The following is a 12,690-nucleotide window of genomic DNA, read 5'->3' on the forward strand; positions in this document are numbered from 1 at the left end:
TTCCTCCCCTCTCTCCCCCTCTCCTCTCCTCTCCTCTCTCTCCCTCTCTCCCCTCTCTTCTCCTTTTCTCCCCATCTCCTCTTCTCCCCCTTTCCTCTTCCCCCCTCCCCTCTCATTTTCTCCTCCTCTCCTCTCTCCTCCTCTCCCCTCCTTCTCCCCCCCCTTCTCCCTTCCCCTCGCCTTATCTCCCCCTCTCTTCTAGTCTCCTCCCCCTCTCCTCTTGCCAACCTCTCCTCTCTCCTCCTCTCCTCTCCTCTTCTCCCTCCACCTCTCTTCACCTCCTCTCCCCCTTATCCTCTTATCCTCTTCCTCTTCTCTCCTTTTCTCCCCTCTCCTCTTCTCCCACTTTCCTCTTCTCCCCTCCCCTCTCCCCTTTTCTCCCCCTCTCCTCTCCTCCCCTCTCTTCTTCCCCTTTTCTCCCTCTCTCTTCTCCTTCTCCCCCTCCTTCCCTCTTTTCTCCCCTCTCTTCTCCTTTTCTCCCCCCTCCCCTCTCTCTCTTTCTCCCCTCTCCTCTCCTCTCCCTTCTCTTCTCCACCTCTTCTTCTCCTCTTCCCCCCTCTCCTATTCTTTCCCTCCCACCTCTGATCTTCTCCCCCTCTCCTCTTCTCCTCTCCTTCTCCCCTCTCTTCTTCTCCCCCTTTCCCCTTCTCCCCTCCCTCTCCTTTCTCCTCCTCTCCTCTCTCCTCCCCACTCGCCTTATCTCCCCCTCTTCTCTCACCTCTCTTCTCCTCCCCCTCTCCTCTTCTCACCCTCTCCTCCCCTCCTCTCCCCTTCTTCTCCTCTTCTCCACCTTCTCCCCCTTATCCTCTTCTTTTCTCCCTCTCTCGTCTTATCCCCTCCCCTCTCTCTCGTCTTCTCACCTCCCCTCTCTTCTCGTCTTCTCACCTCCCCTCCCTTCTCGTCTTCTCCCTCCCTTCTTCTCCCCTCCCTCTTCGCCAGCCTCTTCTCCCTCCCTCTCTTCTCCTCTTCTGACCCTCTCTTCTCCTCTTCTCCCCCTCTGCTCTTCTCCCCCTCTCTTCTCCTCCCTTCATCTCCCAGTCTCTCTTCTCCTCTTCTGTCCCTCTCTATTCCCCCTTTTCTCCCCCTCTCCTCTTCTCCCCCTTTCCTCTTCTGACCCTCTTTTCTCCTCATTTACCAGTCTCTCTTCTCCTACCCCTCCCCTATTCTCCCCCTCTCCTCTCCTTTTCTCCCAGTCTCTCTTCTCCTCTTCTCCCCCTCTCTTCTTCATCCACTCCCTCCTCTCCTCTTCTCCCCCCTGTCCTATTCTCCCCCTCTCTTCTCCCCCTTCTCCCCCCTCTACTCTTCCCCTCCTCTCCACTTCTTTCCCTGCCCTCTTCTCCCCCTTTCCTCTTCTCTCCCTTTCCTCTTCTCCCCTTCTCCTCTCCTCTTCTCCCTCTCTGTTCTCCTCTTCTCCCCCTTCTCCCTTTCTCCTCTTCTCCCCTCCCCTTCTCTCTCTCCTCTTCTCCCCCTTCACCCCCTCTCTTCTTGCCCTCCCCTCCCCTCTCTCCTCTTCTCCCCCTTTCCTCTTTTCCCCTCTCCCCCTCTCTTCTCCTCTTCTCCCCCTCTCTTCTCATAGTCTGCCTATCATCTACTCTTCTGCCCCTATCTTCCCCCTCATCTCCCCCTCTCCTCTTTTCCCCCCTCTGCCCTTCTCCCCCTCTCTTCTCCTCTTCTCACCCTCTCCTACTCTTCCTGCACTCTCATCATCTCCCCCCTCTCCTCTTCCCCTTCTCCTCTTCTGACCCTTTATTCTCCTCTTCTTCCCCTCTACTCCGCCCCTCCCTCTTCTCCCCTTTTCTCGTCACCCCCTCCCCTCTCCTCTTCTCCCTGTTGCTTCTCTTCCCCTCTACTCCCCCCCTCTTCTCCTCTCCACTCTTCTCCTCTCCTCTCCTCCCCTTCTCCTCTCCTCTACTCCCCCTTGCTTCTCTTCTCCTCCCCTCTCCTCTCCATTTCATTCTGTACTCCAACATCTGCCTGGTATTCAAGATAACACACAACATTGCAGCACCAAATTTGTTTTCATCAACCTCAGACTTAAATATCAGTGTTCCATGAACCTCCACCAGGGGAACTGTAGAATCCTCAAACGGTCCACCACCTTCTCCCAAACTGCCTTCTCATACAAACCAATAAAGACATGGAATGGTCTCACCTCAACATGGATCTAATCCAATCAGACGTGTCTCACCTCAACATGGAACTAGTCCAATCAGACGTGTCTCACCTCAACATGGATCTAGTCCAATCAGACGTGTCTCACCTCAACATGGATCTAGTCCAATCAGACGTGCCTCACCTCAACATGGATCTAGTCCAATCAGACATGCCTCACCTCAACATGGATCTAGTCCAATCAGACGTGCCTCACCTCAACATGGATCTAGTCCAATCAGACATGCCTCACCTCAACATGGATCTAGTCCAATCAGACGTCTCACCTCAACATGGATCTAGTCCAATCAGACATGTCTCACCTCAACATGGATCTAGTCCAATCAGACGTGTCTCACCTCAACATGGATCTAGTCCAATCAGATGTGTTCACACTGATATTGATCTAATAGGCAACAGTGACTTTTTAATGACAGAATAAACACTAAAAGACACATTACATTTAAATAGCTGTAATAACTTAGCTCTGTACACTATTCTGATTAGATGCTATTTAATGCTGTGTTTGGACACAGGTTTCTATAGGAACACTAAGACACCTGGATCACATATTGAGATGTGCCTTTAGTTAAGTAAATCAGCTGTTACAAAAGGTGACAGTTGTAGGTGTCACGACTTCCGCCGAAGTCGGTCCCTGTCCTTGTTCTGGCGGTGAAGAAGGAAGGCGGTCTGCGCCCGTGCATTGACTATCAAGGTATCAACCAAATCACTGTGAGGTACATCTACCTCCTGCCTCTCATATCCAGTGCGATAGAGTCAATGCACAGGGCTTCTTCACAAAATTGGATCTCAGGAGCGTTTACAACCTGGTGCGTATCCGGGAGGGGGACGAGTGGAAGACGTCATTTAGTACCACCTCAGAGCACTATGAGTACCTTGTCATGCCGTACGGGTTGATGTCTTCCAGGCCTTTGTAGACGAGATTTTCCGGGACCTGCACGGGCAGGGTGTAGTGGACCACATTCTGATATACTCTGCTAAACGCGCCAAGTGTGTGTCCCTGGTGCGCAAGGTACTTGGTCGACTGTTGGAGCCTGACCTGTACGTCAAGGCTGAGAAATGTCTGTTCTTCCAACAGTCCGTCTCCTTCCTAGGGTACCGCATTTCCACTTCAGGGGTGGAGATTGAGAGTGACCGCATTTCCACTTCAGGGGTGGAGATGGAGAGTGACTGCATTTCCACTTCAGGGGTGGAGATGGAGAGTGACCGCATTTCCACTTCAGGGGTGGAGATGGAGAGTGACCGCATTTCCACTTCAGGGGTGGAGATGGAGAGTGACCGCATTTCCACTTCAGGGGTGGAGATGGAGAGTGACCGCATTTCCACTTCAGGGGTGGAGATGGAGAGTGACCGCATTTCCACTTCAGGGGTGGAGATGGAGAGTGACCGCATTTCCACTTCAGGGGTGGAAATGGAGAGCGACTGCATTTCAGCCGTTTACCACGGTAAAGGGAGTGCAGCGGTTTCTATGGTTTTCCAACTACTACCGGAGGTTTATCCGGGGCTTTGGTCAGGTAGCCAACTACTACCGGAGGTTTATCCAGGGCTTTGGTCAGGTAGCCAACTACTACCAGAGTTTTATCCAGGGTTTTGGTCAGGTAGCCAACTACTACCGGAGGTTTATCCAGGGCTTTGATCAGGTAGCCAACTACTACCGGAGATTTATCCAGGGCTTTGATCAGGTAGCGACTCCCATTACCTCACTGCTGAAGGGGGGACCGGTGCGACTGCAGTGGACGGCTGAAGCGGACAGGGCTTTTGGTCACCTGAGGGCTCTGTTTACCTCGGCTCCCCTGCTGGCTCATCCGGATCTGGGATAGGAGCCGTGCTCCCTCAGCGCTCGGGTACGTCACTAAAGCTCCGCCCCTGTACTTTCTTTTAAAATAATCTCAGCCCGGCGGAGCGAAACTATGATGTGGGGGACCGGGAGCTGTTGGCTGTTGTCAAGGCTCTGAAGGTGTGGAGACATTGTCTTGAGTGGGCTAAACACCATTTTCTCATCTGGACTGACCACCGCAATCTGGAGTACATCCGGGCATCGAGGAGACGGAGCGGCCCATAGATCACTGATCATAGATCAGAGGAGCGGTCCATAGATCACACTCCCGAACTTCCGGCCTCTTGCCTGGTGGCACCGGTAGTGTGGGAGCTGGATGCGGACATCGAGCGGGCGTTACATACAGAGCCCACTCCCCTCCACCTGCCCAGAGGGAAGTTACAGCCCTTACCCATTCCACAACGACTGTGGTCGCACCTGTCTGTGGACTTCCTCAAGGATCTTCCTCCCTCATGATCCGGGTCGTTGTGGATCGGTTCTCTAAGTCACGCGGTCTCCTTCCTTTTCCCAGTCTCCCTACGGCCCTACAGACTGAGGAGGCCCTTACACATGTCTCATGGGCACTATGGGGTGCCAGAGGATATAGTGTCTGATCGAGGTCCCCAGTTCACGTCAAGGGTCTGGAGGGCGTTCATGGAACGTCTCGGGGCCTCGGTCAGCCTTACCTCTGGTTTTCACCTCCGCCATCGGGTTTTCACCGGTCTGGCACTCGACCCGAAACCTGCCCCTCCGCCTGCCCTGCCGGAAGCTGGGCCGGCGGATTGTGGGGCCATTCAAAGTCCTGAGGAGACTGAACGAGGTTTGCTACAGGTTACATCTTCCTCCCGATTACCGTATTAACCCCTCGTTCCATGTGTCTCTCCTCAGGCCGGTGGTGGCTGGTCCACTCCAGGAGTCTGAGGTGCAGGTGGTTCCTCCGCCCGCTCTGGACATCGAGGGGGCCCCGGTGTTTGCTTTTCGAGCCATACTGGACTCGAGGCGTCAGGCGAAAGTCCATCAGTACCTCGTGGAGTGGGAGGGGTACGGTACGGAGGAGAGATGCTGGGTGCCGGTGGAGGACGTTTTGGACCGTTCGTTACTGCGGGAGTTCCACCGTCTCCATCCGGATCGCCCTGCGTGTCAAGGGGGGGGTACTGTTACAACTTCCACAGAAGTCGGTCCCGCTCCTTGTTCGGGCAGCGACGTCACCGGCCTTCTAGCCATCGTCACCGGCCTTCTAGCCTTCGCCACCGGCCTTCTAGCCATCACCACCGGCCTTCTAGCCATCGCCACCGGCCTTCTAGCCATCGCCACCGGCCTTCTAGCCATCGCCACCAGCCTTCTAGCCATCGTCACCGGCCTTCTAGCCATCGCCACCGGCCTTCTAGCCATCGCCACCGGCCCTCTAGCCATCGCCGATCCACTTTTCATTTTCCATTTGTTTTGTCTTTGTTTTACACGCCTGGTTCCAATTCCAAATGACATGTTCATTATTTAACCCTCTGTTTTCCTCATGGTTTTTGTGCCGGACTGTTTTATGTATGTTTGGTCTGTTACTGTGGGCTCGGTATTTACGACACGTTATTGGAATATTTGAGTAAAGTTACATGTGTTACTCATCTCTACTGTCCTGACTCCTCTGCACCAGCTACCCAGACCATTACAGTAGGACTGTTAACAAAGTAGCTGAATTGTCAAAGACTGAGGTCACCCAAAGAAAAGTAATCCAGAACTTTCTCTTGTAAAAAATTACAAATCTACCACTTTCATATAAACCCCTCGATACACAGCAGGACACCAACACTGAATCCATCCACCAAACATCCTGATTTGTTTTAATGAACACTTTTTATGACACTAAAATAACCTTCAACTACAGTATATATGATGGGATTATTGTCATTGTTACATTATATAGGCTACAGGAAGTTATATTCTTCCATTTTAAATAACAGGTTCTCCCTCCATCTACAATCATCAGGTCTGCTTGCAGATGAACAGAATGTCTTGGAAAGCCAGACCTTTAGACCTCATAGTTCTGTCCAATACATTGCGGATTTTTTTCATATTTATTCTTTCCTTACAAGTTGGGATTTAAATTGATGGACACACCATGATGTCTCAGTGAAAAATGTATTACGTAGTATCTACCATTTCCATTACTATTTATCTAGCATCTCGTCCATGTGTCCAACCGCATGCGACCACCTGCAAAAGGTACCTGCATCAGTATAGTTGCCTAGCTGTGTAAAAGGGACCTGCATCAGTATAGTTGCCTAGCTGTGTAAAAGGTACCTGCATCAGTATAGTTGCCTAGCTGTCTAAAAGATAGCGTTAGGAAGTAGTTTGGGGCTGTAGGGTATGGCTAAATGGGATGTGTAGAAATACAGCTAAACCTAGGGTATGGCTAAATGGGGTGTGTAGAAATACAGATAAACCTAGGGTATGGCTAAATGGGGTGTGTAGAAATACAGATAAACCTAGGGTATTGCTAAATGGGGTGTGTAGAAATACAGATAAACCTAGGGTATGGCTAAATGGGGTGTGTAGAAATACAGATAAACCTAGGGTATGGCTAAATGGGGTGTGTAGAAATACAGATAAACCTAGGGTATGGCTAAATGGGGTGTGTAGAAATACAGATAAACCTAGGGTATGGCTAAATGGGGTGTGTAGAAATACAGCTAAACCTAGGGTATGGCTAAATGGGGTGTGTAGAAATACAGATAAACCTAGGGTATGGCTAAATGGGGTGTGTAGAAATACAGATAAACCTAGGGTATGGCTAAATGGGGTGTGTAGAAATACAGATAAACCTAGGGTATGGCTAAATGGGGTGTGTAGAAATACAGATAAACCTAGGGTATGGCTAAATGGGGTGTGTAGAAATACAGATAAACCTAGGGTATGGCTAAATGGGGTGTGTAGAAATACAGATAAACCTAGGGTATGGCTAAATGGGGTGTGTCGAATCCCTCCACCAGTTGTAGCTCATTTACTATAAACTCGAAAGTAGTATTTGGAGAACAGCAAAAACTAACAGAAATGTCCCCAGACATGCACTATTTAACTGTACTTGAATGCTTAAAAGGTCGCAAAATGTTTTATATCGGTTATCGGTATGGTTTATTTTTGGCAAGGAAAATATTGGATATCAGTATCGGCCAAAAATTCACTATCGGTGCTTCCCTAATAATAAGGTTGGTAACAAGATGGAACATCATTGTGGAAATCTGTTGCAGCTCAAGTCGACTACAACATCCACAATGCAATGCGCTCTGTGTGGGCTGGCTGGCTGGCTAGCTAAATGTATCTACACACAATAATACCAAAGACAATATCAGCATGTGAAGTAGCTGACTAGTTGTTAAATCACCTAAACAAACTGCACTATCAATTTAGGAGTCTCCAATCTCACCATGTTCAACCTGCAGATCGATGTGTCTCACAGAGTGAAGTTTAAATCACAACGGCAGATATACTTTTGAGGAAACGTTGACGATACTACGTCATTGGCCCACGCGGTGCATTCTGGGCGACTCTGGGACAGGGATCGCTCTCCATCACGGAGTGAATGGAGTCTACTGGGCGCTAGCTCAAAAACCCAACATTAACACGAATTTAGTCAACAAGAAGTACAACATTACTAGTCTTTACCGAGATGTGAGGTAATTAACTTGTTATTTGTAGTATCGTATAGCTTTGGAATCGTGGCATTACGTACTTTCGACGAAAATAGGCACATTTCTCGACAAGGAATTGCATGACGATTATCTTAACAACCGCGTGACGCAGCATGACAACCTGAACGTGATTGGTTGATAGTCTGCTGGGAAGGGCGTTACAAATTGTTTCATTATATTAGATTCCTATCTCCTTTTCTATAATATCTCTGGCAAAGGCACCACGCAATGCATCCTGGACTAAAGAGGCAGACAAATAGGAGAAACGTGTTAGACCCTCCGTTAAATTACCAGTTTCTCAAGGCAGGAATATCACAAAAATATGATCAATGGCTCATTCGAGAGAAGACCTCCCGAGTTAAATAGTCCAGTATTGAAATCTGACATGTATGAATAACGTTTTCGCGATCTAAAATTAATATTCCTATTAACTTCCAGTGTAGTGAGACTTTATCACGGTGCGACGTCATACCGGACATATTTCTGCCTGCTTGAAGGCAAATGACTCAGATACACATGAAAACATGAAATGACGCAGGGAATCGATAGAACATCACTCAGAAATGAACAAAAACAATACAATATTTAACCTTCACCTGAACCCACACCGCTGATTGGACAGCGCCTCCATACAGGAAGGCAATGCATAGTGGGGCTCCGTGGCCTGTGGTTGAATGAACAACGTTTATGTCCAGCAGCCAGCTAGAAATATTCAGTTTGTGGGCAGTTAAACATTTTTTGGGCTCAGTTGAGTATCATAAAATAATATGGAAATAATTACAGTCACGCAGATCTTTAGAAATTGTAGGATCAATTGTAAAGTGTCACTCGTGAAAAACGTTGCCGCCCCCCTGCTATAATGTATATGAAGTCACCCTTGTGGAGCGTTTCGCATAGTGGACTATGACAGTGTCAATGTCTCATGTTCTTCCCACCTACATTGTTGCTCTGCATTCAGAGATGTTCCTAATGATGTCTGCACCCAGATCATGTTGTATTTGCCTGTCTGCATTATTCTCCAGGGAAAGGAAACATTCTGTGAACACTGAAGCATTGCATCAACAAGGTGTCTCTGATAATATTGAAACATTGTATAAATGAATGATGCGGCTCGGAGAAACTGAAACATTTAGTATCAACAAGACAACTGATAATATTCACATTGCAACATAGTAGTCAACACGGAGGCAGCACGGGCCAGCTGGTGTGTCTGATATTATTGTGTTGAATGCATACTAAAAACAGCCCTACATCCACACTATAGATAAATAACTTATCAATATTAATGATGTTATGCCAGCAATATTGATCTGTTCATCTTTTAATTCAGGAAGATGGACAAGCAACATTGATGGAGTGAGAGGTAGAAATGCATTATACCAGAGGGAGGTAGACTACAGGTAGGGATGAGGATGCAGACAGAGGATGATGATGGAGTGAGAGGTGGAAATGCATTATACCAGAGGTAGGTAGACTACAGGTAGGGATGAGGATGCAGACAGAGGATGATGATGGAGTGAGAGGTGGAAATGCATTATACCAGAGGTAGGTAGACTACAGGTAGGGATGAGGATGCAGACAGACCAACACTGGTAGACTACAGGTAGGGATTGGGATGCAGACAGAGGATGATGATGGAGTGAGAGGTAGAAATGCATTATACCAGAGGTAGGTAGACTACAGGTAGGGATGAGGATGCAGACAGACCAACACTGATGGAGTGAGAGGTAGAAATGCATTATACCAGAGGGAGGTAGACTACAGGTAGGGATGAGGATGCAGACAGACCAACACTGATGGAGTGAGAGGTAGAAATGCATTATACCAGAGGTAGGTAGACTACAGGTAGGGATGAGGATGCAGACAGACCAACACTGATGGAGTGAGAGGTAGAAATGCATTATACCAGAGGTAGGTAGACTACAGGTAGGGATGAGGATGCAGACAGAGAAACACTGATGGAGTGAGAGGTAGAAATGCATTATACCAGAGGTAGGTAGACTACAGGTAGGGATTAGGATGACAGAGGATGATGATGTAGTGAGAGGTGGAAATGCATTATACCAGAGGTAGGTAGACTACAGGTAGGGATTAGGATGCAGACAGAGAAACACTGATGGAGTGAGAGGTAGAAATGCATTATACCAGAGGTAGGTAGACTACAGGTAGGGATTAGGATGACAGAGGATGATGATGTAGTGAGAGGTGGAAATGCATTATACCAGAGGTAGGTAGACTACAGGTAGGGATGAGGATGCAGACAGACCAACACTGATGGAGTGAGAGGTAGAAATGCATTATACCAGAGGTAGGTAGACTACAGGTAGGGATGAGGATGCAGACAGACCAACACTGATGGAGTGAGAGGTAGAAATGCATTATACCAGAGGTAGGTAGACTACAGGTAGGGATGAGGATGCAGACAGACCAACACTGATGGAGTGAGAGGTAGAAATGCATTATACCAGAGGTAGGTAGACTACAGGTAGGGATGAGGATGCAGACAGACCAACACTGATGGAGTGAGAGGTAGAAATGCATTATACCAGAGGTAGGTAGACTACAGGTAGGGATGAGGATGCAGACAGAGAAACACTGATGGAGTGAGAGGTAGAAATGCATTATACCAGAGGGAGGTAGACTACAGGAAGGGATTAGGATGACAGAGGATGATGATGTAGTGAGAGGTGGAAATGCATTATACCAGAGGTAGGTAGACTACAGGTAGGGATGAGGATGCAGACAGAGCAACACTCTACTAATACAAAAAGTGTATTTTTGGCTCCCAACAGAAGGCTATATCAAACCGCTGATACAGTACTGGACCACTAGGGTGAAAAAATGTTCCCGGAAGTTTACAAAAAATTATAAATTACATATTTGTATTTATTTTTTATTTTTGTGGGGGAGCTGCAGCACCCTCATCATGCCTCCTTCCCTCAGCTATACTCTGTCTCCTCCCCTCCTCTCTCTCTCCTCTCCTCTGCCCTCCCCACCCCCTCCTTCCCTCAGCTATACTCTGTCTCCTCCCCTCCTCTCTCTCTCCTCTGCCCTCCCCACCCCCTCCTTCCTCTATCTCTCGTTCTCTCTCTCTTCCTGACATGTAGCATCAGGCCTGTTGAGCTTGACTCAGGTCACAGACCTCTGGCATCGACACTCCCCCTTCTCCTACTCTAACATAAGACCAATATTAAATATAATATATACTCTCCTTCATTTACATAGAGACATATACAATCAATCATCGACACACTGAATATACAACAGTCAGATGCATGACACCATCACAACTTAACTGACATTAGTGCCTGTCCCCAGATGGACAGTTAGCCTACAGTAAAGTACATTTACAGGTGATCACATCATTGTCCTGCTTTGAGACACATTTTTACTGTCTGCTTCCAGTTGTATGTTATTTTACTAACCCTGCAAATGATAATATATCTTACAATATCAAAACATATCTCAGTAACTGTCACAAGTGTATAGCAGTATAAGAGCATCCTACCTCTGCTCCACAACAGGGTCATCAGTACCACTGCAGGTATCATGTCTGTCTCTAACTGGGGCTCCACAGAGCGAAACAAGTCTACTGTCATGGAGAGGACTGAAGAGTGAGAAATACTGCTAGGCTTTTTGACTTGTCTCTCATTACTTCCTTATTTCAATGGTGTGGAAAACTTGTGTTAGATCAGTGGTTGAACTCAGCTAAATACAGCAAACTGATCTCTTCTGAAGAACCCCACAGGAAACTGCTGACAGAGCAGCAAAGTTTCACATACAGTTGAAGTTGGAAGTTTACATACACTTAGGTTGAAGTCATTAAAACACATTTTTCAACCACTCCACAAATGTCTTGTTAACAAACTACAGTTTTGGCAAGTCGGTAAGGACATCTACTTTGTGCATGACACAGGTCATTTTTCCAAAAATTGTTTACGGAGATTATTTCACTTATAATTCACTGTATCACAATTCCAGTGGGTCAGAAGATTACATACACTAAGTTGACTGCGCCTTTAAACAGCTTGGAAATTTCCAGAAAATGATGTCATGGCTTTAGAAGCTTCTGATAGGCTAATTGACATAATTTGAGTCAATTGGAGGTGTACCTGTTGATGTATTTCAAGGCCTACCTTCAAACTCAGTGCTTCTTTGCTTGACATAATGGGAAAAGGTAGACCTCCACAAGTCTGGTTCATCCTTGGAAGCAATTTCCAAACGCCTGAAGGTACCACGTTCATCTGTACAAACAATAATACGCAAGTATAAACACCATGGGACCACGCAGCCGCCATACCGCTCAGGAAGGAGACGTGTTCTGTCTCCTAGAGATAAACGTACTTTGGTGCGAGAAGTGCGAAACAATCCCAGAATAACAGCAAATGACCTTGTGAAGATGCTGGAGGAAACAGGTACAAATGTATCTATATCCACAGTCAAATGAGTCCTATATCGACATAACCTGAATGGCCGCTCAGCAAGGAAGAAGCCACTGCTCCAAAACTGTCATTAAAAAGCCAGACAGTTTGCAAATGCACATGGAGACAAAGATCATACTTTTTGGAGAAATGTCCTCTGGTCTGATGAAACAAAAATAGAACTGTTTGGCCATAATGACCATCGTGATGTTTGGAGGAAAAAGGGGGAGGCTTGCAATCCGAAGAACACCATCCCAACCGTGAAGCACGGGGTTGGCAGCATCATGTTGTGGGGTGTTTTGCTGCAGGAAGGACTGTTGCACTTCACAAAATAGATGGCGTCATGAGGAAAGGAAATGGTGATATATTGAAGCAACATCTCAAGACATTAGTCCAAATGGACAATGACCCCAAGCATGCTTCCAAAGTTGTGGCAAAATGGCTTAAGGACAACAAAGTCAAGGTATTGGAGTGGCCATCACAAAGCTCTGACTTCAATCCTATAGAAAATTTGTGGACAGAAGTGAAAAAATGTGTGCGAGCAAGGAGGCCTACAAACCTGACTCAGTTACACCAGCTCTGTCAGGAGGAATGGGCC

The sequence above is a fragment of the Oncorhynchus mykiss genome, chromosome 19 (assembly GCF_057628025.1).
Source record: "Oncorhynchus mykiss isolate SJ-2025 chromosome 19, ASM5762802v1, whole genome shotgun sequence".
NCBI lineage: Eukaryota > Metazoa > Chordata > Actinopteri > Salmoniformes > Salmonidae > Oncorhynchus > Oncorhynchus mykiss.